Genomic DNA, 11486 nt, shown 5'->3' with positions numbered 1-11486 from the left:
TATTAAGGTGAACTAGATGTTTTATTTATGCCCTTAAGTCACTAGTGATTTTGGTATTAAGTCAACCTATTTCAAATCTCTTTTAAAATGTGGAGAAATCAGGAAATCAGGATTTCTTGATATTTTTGATATTTTTGTCAAAATGGGCTTTTCTCATGTTATCTCTTTGCTTTTTCTTTTTTCTTTTGATTTATTGTTTCCTCTTTTTTCATAATTACTTTGGCTTGCATGCTTCCTTTTTTTTTCCTTTTTAAGGATTTTATTTTTAAGTAATCTTCACACCCAACATGGAGCTTGAATTTACAACCTCAAGATCAAGAGTTGTGTGATCTACAATCTAAGCCAGACAGCTGCCCTTATTTCCTTTGAGGAGGTGAATAGCTCAGAGGGACTTGTGTCTTTTCCAAATGTTATGTGCTTTTCTTCATTTGCCTAGATCTCTGTTTCTATGGATATATGAACTTTATACTTTCTAACAAACTATTCTGGATAATTTTTCTCCTCCAATACTGGACTAGTTATATATTACTGTATAACAAATTTCTCCTAAATTTAGCAGCTTAAAACAGCAATGGATATATGTTCAGACTCAGCCTGAAGCAGTCCAGGACACATCTCCACAGATGGCCCAGTGTGTCAGGTCCCCAGGAGGCCTCAGCCAGGGCCTGCCTTGGGTCAGTAAGGATACCACCCAGCCCAGCCCTCTGGGTCCCTCAGTAAGTGGTTTATGCAGCAGTGGGCATGTGAGCTTGCACCATCCCTCTACCAGTGGGCAGCGATGGCATGGGTCATGCCCTACTTTATAGAGAGGGAGGTTGAGGGGACCCAATCCAGATGACCCAGAGGTAAATGACCTAGACATGTCAGGGCCAGGCCTGAAACACAAGTCTCCAAACTGCACACCCCAGGCTCTTCCTGAAAAAAAAAAAAAAAAAAAAAATTGTTTCTATGGATTTGGAATTTGGGAACAGTTTAGCTGGGTTATTCTAACTGGGAATCTCTCATGTGTTCCAGGAAATATGTGAGCAAAGGTTTAACTGAAACTAAAGAACAACTTTTGTAATAGGGTTTTCCAGAGACCAGAACCAGTAGACTATACAAGGAGATTTATTATGATAAATTGGCTCACATGTTTGTGGGGCAAAGAAGCTCTATAATCTGCTATCTGTAAGCAGGAGCCTGTTGAAAGCCAGTGGTATAATTCAGACCCAGTCCAACTGCCTGAGAACCAGGAGAGCTAATGATGTAAATCCCAGTTTAAGGGCAGAAAAAGTTGAGACCAGATGTCCAAGCTTAAGTAATAAGGCAGAAAAGGGCAATTTTCTCCTTCTTCTGCTGTCTTGTTCTATTTAGAACTTCAACAGATTGGATGATCCCCATCCACATTGGTGAGGGCAAAGTAATTTACTGAGACCACCAATTCAAATGCTAATCTCATTCAGAAACACCCATTAGACACACCTAGAAGTAATGCTTGACTGAGTATCTCAGATCTTCTGATCCAGTCAACTTAACACATAAAATTATCACAACTTCCAAGGTGATTCATGCATGTTCCTGGCAAATTAGTTTGATTGGCAAGATGCTTCAGTTCCTTGGGATAAGTTCCTCTTCAGAGGGCTGAATTCTTCATGATATGCCAGCTCATTTTTCCAGATGAGTGATCTAAGAGAAAGCAGGACAAAAACTGTAATGTCTTTTATGACTTAGCCTCAGAAATCATACTGTGTGTTGCCCGGTTCACTCCTACTCATTGTAGTAGGGGACCACATGAGGCATGAATACAAAAATGCAAGAATTATTGGGTGCTATTTTGAGGGCTAGTTGCCACAAAGACATAATATATATGATATTTTTTCTCATATTATTTGAAATTTTTCAGGGTAATTTGTACTCAATACTCACTTTCCTTTTACATGTCTTTCTAAATTTTATCTCCCAATGAAAAGAAATTCATGCCTGCAATTTATAATCTTGCAATTAACTGAACATTCAATGTTATCACATAATACGAATTTTTCGACATAAAGCATTTTTATAGACAATGCAATAAACTCATGTTTGCATGCCATCACTTTTTAACACAATTTTTGTTACCTTTCCCTGCCTATTCTAAAAATATCAGCGTGTTCTAATTTTTTTTCCCTGTAGCTGCTCAGCTTTTTCCTACTTGGCCATTAGGCTGTCCTTTCTATTATTATTATTATTATTATTATTATTATTATTATTATCCTTATTATCACAGTGTACTCTGGAAGCATTCTTTAACAAAAAAGAACCCACATTCAGCTTGCTTTTTCGTGGCCTAGGACATTGAATCAGCTATTATTCAAGTTCTTATTCCTTTTAGTAGAGAATGGCCAAAAGATATAAGCCAGAGGGAGCACATTTGATTGCTTCACAGGAGTCCTGAGGTAAGTAAGTTGTTCTGTTTGACGTTTATGCTTTCTGTTTTTTGAAATTTTAGATTCTGTGATTATGTCAAAAACAATTGTAATCTTTCACTTAAAAAATAGTTTCTTATGAAACGTAAACTCTAGAAAGAGTACATCTGGAAAGATATGATGCAGAAATTAAGGGAATAAAATTAAATGACATATACAGATCTGAGAGATAAATAGCTAAGGGGAGACCTAGCTCATAATTGCTAATGTCTCACCTGAAACTTAGAAGTTTTTTGTATGAAAATCATTTCATCATGTATTATAGTAAGTAAAAGGAGTTCAGAACTCTGTGCTTCCCTTTTGAAACTGTATATTTTAGAGCATTCCTCCATTTGCTATCAACATAGCTATCATAACTGTCATGAATAGTCTCTGGATACTTTCTCCAAAATTGTGAGGCTTAGTAGGTGGGAGCTCTAGCTCTGAAGTAAACTCTGGATTAACTTCATCAGGTGGAGCTGTGTGACTTTAGGCAAGATATTTAATTTAAAGATTTTGATTTATTTATTCATGAGAGACACAGAAAGAGAGAGAGAGAGGCAGAGAGAGACACAGACAGAGGAGAAGCAGGCTTCCCGCGAGAAGCCCGATATGGGACTTGATGGATCCTGGGATCATGTCCTCAGCTAAAGGCAGACACTCAACCACTGAGCCACCCAGGCATCCCTAGGTAAGATATTTAAAGTCTTTAGCCTTCAACTTTTTTCATCTGTGAAACAGGGGTAATAACAGCCACCTCATGTATTTTAAACACAAATACACCATGAAAGGAATTCAACTAATGTTGCAAGAGTGAATGGATGATAATATATTTGTATATGTTACATAATCAAGGGATTAATGTAGTGCCTGGAACCTAATACATGCTGGTTTAATACCAGCTTCTTATTATTAATCCAATATCACTTATTTTTTATTTCAAGAAACACTTTGCAGTCATTTCAAAATCCAAACCTTTATATTGTGTATAGGAAGGATACTGCTGAAGTGTTCAGTACTAGAGCTAAGCAAAATTACTTGGTTGAAAAGGTAAGGTGACTGACTAGAAAGAGAATTAGTTTTTGAGCATATTTTTGAATTGTATGATATTGACTAAATTATTGAACTTTCTCTGATTCAGTTTGCTGAAGAAAACAGGACAGAAAAAAATGGGTTACTAATATCTGTCATTAGTATTATAGTATGGATTAAGTTAGTAACTTATTATATAGTAATAAGTTATTGTTATGTTTTGAAAGAATGACCACCTCTCAATGTAATCATCTCTGCTTATACTAAAACTATCAGAAGATATAACCCTCTCCTCTGGCCCCAAAAGCTAAGGAATCCATGTCTTGTTTGTTTGTTTGTGGTGATATTTCTGTTCAGTGATATTTACTTTGAAGTGAGATTGATTATATCATAGTTTTGTGTCTTATCTGGTTTAATTTACTTTAATTTTTTAAAAGATTTATTTATTTGAGAGAGAATATGAATGTGCACACATGCATGAGGGAGGGGCAGAGGGAGAGAATCTTCAAGCAGACTCCTGAGCTCAGAGCCCAACTTCCCAGCTCTATCTCCCCACCCATGAGATCATCACTGAGCCAAAACCAAGAGCTGGACACTTAACTGACTGAATCACCTAGGCACCCCAATTTTATTTTAAATAAGAATGATAATTTACATATCACAGATCTTAGGTTTCACTGATGCTTATCTGTAAGACAAGTAATGTATTATTACAGTTTAGGAATTAAAGGATTCCAATGACTATTACACAAATATAGAGGCTGATCACTGTATGCAATAATGACTGGAGATGTTGTTTAAGCACATCTATATGCTGCCTTTCATCATTCTGATAAGGGCCAAATCAAGGCCATATTCAGAATAACCTAGAGTAAAAATTCTGTTACTTGAAAGAGAATCTAATAAGACACCCTCGATTTACAGACAATGAAATAAGACCAGGAATTCATATCATATCTGCAGTTCCATGGTAAATTTTGTAGAATAACTTATTTTTAGTCTTGTGGTTTTTTTGACTTTGCTATATTATTAATCTATTGACTAGATTCAAGCCCTTTCTCATGAAAAAGCTTTGCTAATGGGGGAGATGTTAGAAAAAAATGAGGAAAAGACAATAAAATGCATGCCTTATAAAAAAACACTTTTCTCACTCTTTTCAGCAGATACTTAACTTGTTCAGTTATTTCATAAGTTACCTTCTGCTAATGTTAGGACTTAAAAAGAAAGAAGAAAAAGAATGTCTTATTTATTCTTAAAAATATAATTGTCTGGGCACTAGGGTGTCTCAGTTGGTTAAGCATCTGCCTTCAGGTCAGGTCATGATCCCAGGGTCCTGGGATGGAGCCCTGCACTGGGCTTTTTGCTCAGCGGGGAATCTGCTTTTCCCTCTGCTCCTCCTCACTGCTCATGCTCTCTTTCTCCTTCTCAAGTGAATCAATAAAAATATTTTTTAAAAAATGTCAGCAAGCTATGATATAGGACTGAATTGATCCTACAAAATGTTGACTACACAAGAACATATTAAGAGTAGGGACTGCTTCTACAATTTTACTACGGAGAGTATTTCCCAAACATTGGAATCTTATCATCCTTACGTTTTAGCCTCAAGCTGACTGATTAGCTAATAGAGGAAAACTAATTTTTTTCTTGAAATAGTTTTGCACAGTTAGGAGTATAATGAGTTTTACACCTTCCCCTAAGCATTAGACATTATTCATTGAGAGATACAGAATGGCAGGCCAGATACACCACTGATTTTTCAAAGTTTAATAGTTCTTTTATTGTTATGGCAATTAGATGATGTACACATGTGGATTCAAACCAACTATAAGATTACTTTAGCTTCAGTGTCCCTCTCATTAGGGAGGTAAAGAAAAAGGTGAAATGACAAATATATGAATATAATAGTCTGTAGAACCCCATGACCTATATTTAAGGACCTGAAATTTTGTCAGAACTGCTTTGTGAGTGTATTTTAAAATAAAATAAAAGTTACTAAATAAAAGTAAAAAATCAAAGTAGAAAATTGATTAAAAAGTGTCAGTAGGGGCAGCCCGGGTGGCTCAGTGGTTTAGCGCCGCCTTCAGCCCAGGCGTGATCCTGGAGACCCGTCTCTGCATGGAGCCTGCTTCTCCCTCTACCTGTGTCTCTGCCTCTCTCTCTCTCTGTGTGTGTGTCTCATGAATAAATAAATAAAATCTTTAAAAAAAAAATAAAGTCCTACTCCCCCCTTTAAAAAAAAGTGACAGTAGAAATAGAGTGGAAAATCTTTTAGAAGAAAATATGCAGTTAAATTGAAAGAGATATGTTCTATTAAGAGACACAAAAATCAAAGGATTTAAAATATTCTGAGATTCAAAATGAGATGAAATAATGAAAGTTTATTAACAAAACATGGAAACAAGGAAGTTCAAAAGCTGTAATACTATCTTAAAACAAGTACTTTAAAGACCTGCAGAGCATCTTGCACATTGTCAGCAACAATGATCACTTATTGAATGAATAAATGAACCTTTAAGATGCACTTTCAAACTCCCCAGTTTTGGAAAATCTTAAAAAGAATAAATGCACAATTTATTTAATTTCTGTAGTATATCTTTAAACATGCTAAATACATCAGATGTGTTATCCTTACAACAGTTGTATGAGGTAAAGTTTATTACTCCCTTCAACAGATGCACAAACTGAGACTTGGACATGACTTGCCAAAGTCACATAGGTAAGAAATGACAAAGCCAGGACTTGAGTCTGCATGCCTACCCAGCCTGCATGACTCCAAAGCTTGAGTTCTAACCTTTCCTGTGGCATGCATCTCTATATTCAAGAAGAAAGAAGAGACAATAGTTACATTTAAACTGAAAGCCCACAGGCAGTATTCCTAAGTTCCAAAGACATTTAGAGAGCATGTGTTATGTGTTGGATAATATGCAAGACACTGAGAGGAAGACAGACTAGAGTCTTGAGAGATCAAAGAGGTAGGCTCAAACAGATGATTACATTTTGAAGTAAATGATTTATGACAAAAAATAGAAAAGTCTAGGATGCTTTGGAAACACAAAATAGGGCCATGTATCCCTGGCTAGGAAGGTTTTTTTTTTTTTTTTAGTATGATTCTTGAGTTGAATTTTAAGTCCCTAATGAGTGAGTGAGCTCAGTAAAATCAGGGGCTGACTCTAGGAGGAGGAAAGAACCTCTGTAAGGGTTGGGCAACCAGGGTACATAGAGGAAAGCCAGATAGGATGTAGTGTCTTGTTTACTGTGCTAGATTTTTTTAATATATATAATACTCTCCCTGTCTATAGTGTTGTGGATGGACTTGAGAATAGAAATAGGACAATGTTTCAATATTATAGGCAGGACAACATGATGGTGAGGGCATAGTATGGGGGTTCTGAAGCCAAGTTATAAACCCCTGTGCAAAGGGCAGGCTAATTGGACCAGGAAATGAAACATTTGAACTTCTGCTTATTTTTATTTTATTTCAACCACTTTTCTAATTTATTAGAACCACATTTCTAATTTTATGTATTTTTATAACATGTATATATACATTTTATAATAAAAAAGTGAAGAACACTGTTTTAAAAGAAGTGAAAGAAGATGGGCAAATATAAACCATGTGTTAGATATTCACAGGCTTTGGTAGGACTTGGAAAAATGGATGTAATATAATAAGTGTATTAATGAGCTATGGGACAGGATAAGTTTTGGAGTCACCAGTATATGGAGGCATTTGAAACCATGTAAATGGCTGAAATTGGCAAGGAAGTATACGTAAGATGAGCAGAGGTGAGGACCTAGCCCAGAACCCCAGAAACACCAACATGTAGCATGAGCACTAGAAGAGCAGAGATGAAAAATGTGAGAGGGTCAGAGAGGAAGACAGAAGAGCGAGGCAGAAAATGGTTTCACAGAAACTAAAATAGGTGCTGGTAACAGTAAAATGTTGATGGAAAATTCTGCTGGCAACCCACATAGAATATGAGCTAAAAAGTGTATTCCATGTTTAGAATTTAACAGTGATTGGCAACCTTTTTGGGAAGCAGCTTCAGTAATGTGGTGGGAATGGAAGCCAGATTTCCAGGGATGGAAGAGTGACTGACAAGCAAGGAAGTGAGGATGGGCATTAATGCCAATAGCTTTGGCTAGGCACAGGAGAGAGAGGATAGCCAGAGGTATAATAAAGGGTTGACGATGGTCTTCTGTTTTCAATTAAAATATGAAAGAAACTCATGTGTATAATGATGCTAATGAAAAGTCATCAGCTGTAGTAAGGGGATGATACAGGGCTCTGTGGTCTCTTTCCTGTCTTTAAAATTATCTCTCATTCTCCATGGCCTTTCTAAACAACAGAACTGAGAGGCAAAATTTCCCAAAACAGTTCTAACCACTATGAATGCAATTTTCGGACAAGCATAGAATGAACCAAGTCTTTCAGTCTCATTCATTCTGATAAGAAAAAGTGAAAATAAATCATAAATATTTCAAGGTGAAGAGGTCAGAACAGGTCAACAGTCCAAAAGAAACTGTCGAATAATGGAATCCTACAGAGGCTCCCAGTCCTTTTCCCCAAGTACGGCATCTGCTTCTCATGAAATGAGCTAACGATAATGAGTAGAACTGAAGAGGCTTAATAGCCTCTCTATCCCTTAAATGGGACTTGATGGGTCTGGGAATTTGAACATGGGAAGAGCTGATTCAAGGAGAATAACTGCTATTGATCAGGAAGTTTCTCCTTTAGTCATTTTGCATATTTCCCAATAATTCTCATCACTTGATGACATATTTCTGTTCCTTGTTACCCCATTTTACTCTGGGAGCTGCATTTAATAGAATTAGAGAATTTTCCTACTCAATCCAAAATAGTTCTTTCAAATATTATCTCTTCTTATGAATCCACCCCTAAATCCCCAATTTGCCATCCCTTCATTTGTGTTTCTTTTGTACAACATTTGCAACACCTTAGTCCAACTAATCAGTTCATAATTCTTCTCTTCCACTAATCTGAATATTATCATAGTCCTTTGTGCTATCTTTTGACCTGGTATATCTCCTGGCAGCTCTCCTAAGCTTAATAAATATTTTGAAATGAATGAATGAATCATGTGAGCACTTTTTCTGTTCCTCTAAAACAGGAATAATTTCTTTTAGGAATCATTTTCATATATGTGATATAATTAAAGTCCCAAATGTAGCCCTAGTAACAGCTAGTATTTGTTGAGCTAGGAAATACGCTAATCACTTTGAGGACATTACACCTAGAATTCTCACAACAAGCCTATAAGTTAGCGATACTTAGTTTCATTTTATCCATAAGAAAACTAAGGCTAGAGAAATTAAGTAAATTGCCCAAGAGTTCCCAATGAATAAGGAACAGAGTTAAGACTTAAAAGACACAAAAGATATCAATATGGCAATTTAAATTTTCTGGATTCTGAAATATCTTACTGCTAGGACTTTTCAGCTTTTATCTGCTGATATTTTGGTGGTAGCTTGTCTCCAAAGATGGCCATTATACATAATGGTCCCTCCCCATGGAGAGGTGAAATTTATTGCTCCGGCCCCTTGTATCTGGGCTGACATATGCCTATTTTGATCAAGAGATTACGGCAGAAGTGTTCCTGCTTAAATTCTAGACACGGCCTTTAAAAAGACTAGCTGTTTCTGCCTCCAACCTCTTGGAGCTCTGTGCTGCCAGGTGCAAAATCCAGGCTGAAGAGAGAGGTTTCATGGAGGAGTAGTGAGGCATCTGGTGTATGTGAATGAAAAAGTCATCTGGACAGCCATCCCAACTGAGTCTTCTGATGATCCCAACCCAAGACCCTAAGGACCTGAAACTGCATGAGAGACTCCAAATGAGAATACTCAGCTTAATTTTGTCACCTCACAGATTCCTAGGAGCTAATAATACATTGTTACTTTAAGCCTTTCAATGTTGGAGTAATTTGTTACAGAGTCATGGAAAACAAGAAAGTTTTTTTCTTTTTAAACTTAAATCCAAGATGAAATTAAGATTACAAATCATAGTGCCCTGTGTTTCTTTGTATATGATTACACTTGTTACTATTCTATAACTATCACTATGTCTATCTCAATATTTGTCATGTTTTTAATCTAAAGATTAATCTCAGAATAAGGTTGTATAGTTCATTTATAGTAAATTTTATCTGTATAACCCAGCAAAAGTACATCTCAGAGTCTGCCTAGGAGCAGAGGAGATGTGCTTTCCTTGATTTTTTTTTTAAGAAAATTGGAATGTCATCATTACTAGTGTCATTGGAAAAAAAAACTAACGTAAATAAGTATTATTTAGTGCTGATATATGATTCATGAGTATCATCCAGAGGCAACTACTTCCACTAAATTTACTAATAAAGCCATATTTTCATAACATTTCAGTTATGAAATGAAATGTTATTTGTCCTGGCTAATTAAGCACTATCTAATAAATGATATACTTGGCTTCAGAGATCTGTGACATTTGCCCAGATCTTCATTTCCTGATAGTGATCAGGTCTGGACTCTTTATATTTGTATCCTGCTAATTGCTTTTCAAATATAGAATCTTACTCACTAAAGGTTATTTTCCTTTTCAAGAAAGAGCTCTATAAGGCTTTCTTCAAAAAAATGAAGACATAGTGATTGAATGTTTATTACTTTGAACCATTGGATATGGCCAATAATTAGATCATTTTTTTTTTACTTGTGAAAATTGCCATTTCATAATACTACATTCCAGGTGCTTTTTAATTGAAGTCTTATAATAACATTGTGAGGCAAGACATGAAAGGGGGTATATCCACGTATTTTCCGCGTAGGACTGTGGAGTTGGAACTTAAGTGATTTACACTTTGTCTTACAGCTAGGAAGTAATAGAACCTGGATTTAGATCCAGGACTGCTAACACCAACTCTACTAATTCACATTTTGTCCTCTACAATATTCTTTATAAACATAAATTTACCTTTAGCTGTTAGAGATTTTTTAACCATATTTAATATTTCGAGGTATAAATTAATTTCTTACTTATGAAAATGGGTGGGATATAGAGAGATAGGCAAGATGGTGATGTTGAAATAGCAAGGGCTCACCAATTATGGAACATTATATCTTATAGTGTTTTTCTATTCACATACATTTATCATTATGAGTTCTCATTAGCCTGGTATTTTTAATAAGACAGTATGCGAACATTTGCAAGAAAGTAACAATTATAGAAAAGCAGAGGTAAAATTAATTAGAGATACGGAAACACAATACAATTTGTCTTTTAGTTCTCAATTAAATTGAGAACAAGCGAATCCAACATGAATTTAGAGAGCAAGATTTCTAACATAGAGGCCAGTGTTGTAAATCTAACCTTCATATAGTTCACCATCACAATGACCTCTCTACCTATAGCCCTGATCCTAACAGGCAAGGTACATTTCAATGCCTGTTGACCACAGAGCATCTCAACCATGCCAAAGGAAGTCAGAGAAAACCCCATATCGGTCACCAAGATAAAGTATAGCTGTATGATTGTCACTGAAATATTTTCTAGAGAAATTGCTGCTAACAGAAGCTACTGTGAGATTTACAGTGTGACTGGGCATTGTTTTTAAATATTGTTAAAGATCTGTGCCAGTAGGATAAATAGAGTGGGGAGAAATACTTGTTATTAGAGAAATAATAATTATTATTGTTAATATTAAGTGTTCTCAATTTAGGACATTTATCCTTGTGGCATGTTATAGCTCCTAAATGTAGCAGTTCCTAGTTCAGAACTACATAGCCCCAGATGATGTAGATTTATCCTACTGCTTACTAAATATTTATATTTATTTCTATTTGTCTATGGCTGATTTATCCAGCTCATATGGCCATTCTGCTTTATTGCTGTCTCTAACATTAACCCACTGAACTAAACCTGGTTCTTCCTCCTGAAGTCATATCCACAAGTCCAATTTTTAAATAGATCTTATTTATTTATCAGAGAGAGATAGAGAGAGCAGAGGGAGAGGCAGAAGGGAAGGGAGAGGGAGAGACCTC

At 35.8% G+C, this 11486-nt stretch overlaps 1 long non-coding RNA gene across 1 annotated transcript in view; it reads right to left on the bottom strand.

The window, feature by feature from the left end:
• Window positions 1–1091: 1091 nt before the first annotated feature.
• Window positions 1092–11486, bottom strand: part of LOC144317240 (uncharacterized) — a 31967-nt gene continuing 21572 nt past the window's right edge. Inside the window, exon 5 of the long non-coding RNA XR_013383185.1 lies at window positions 1092–1665. This is a non-coding gene — a long non-coding RNA (uncharacterized LOC144317240). The remainder of the gene's footprint in view (window positions 1666–11486) is intronic.

Source organism: Canis aureus, chromosome 7, assembly GCF_053574225.1.
Source record: "Canis aureus isolate CA01 chromosome 7, VMU_Caureus_v.1.0, whole genome shotgun sequence".
NCBI classification, from domain to species: domain Eukaryota; kingdom Metazoa; phylum Chordata; class Mammalia; order Carnivora; family Canidae; genus Canis; species Canis aureus.
The sequence above is the reverse complement of the archived record's forward strand: the minus strand, read 5'-3'. Positions and strand labels throughout refer to the sequence as shown.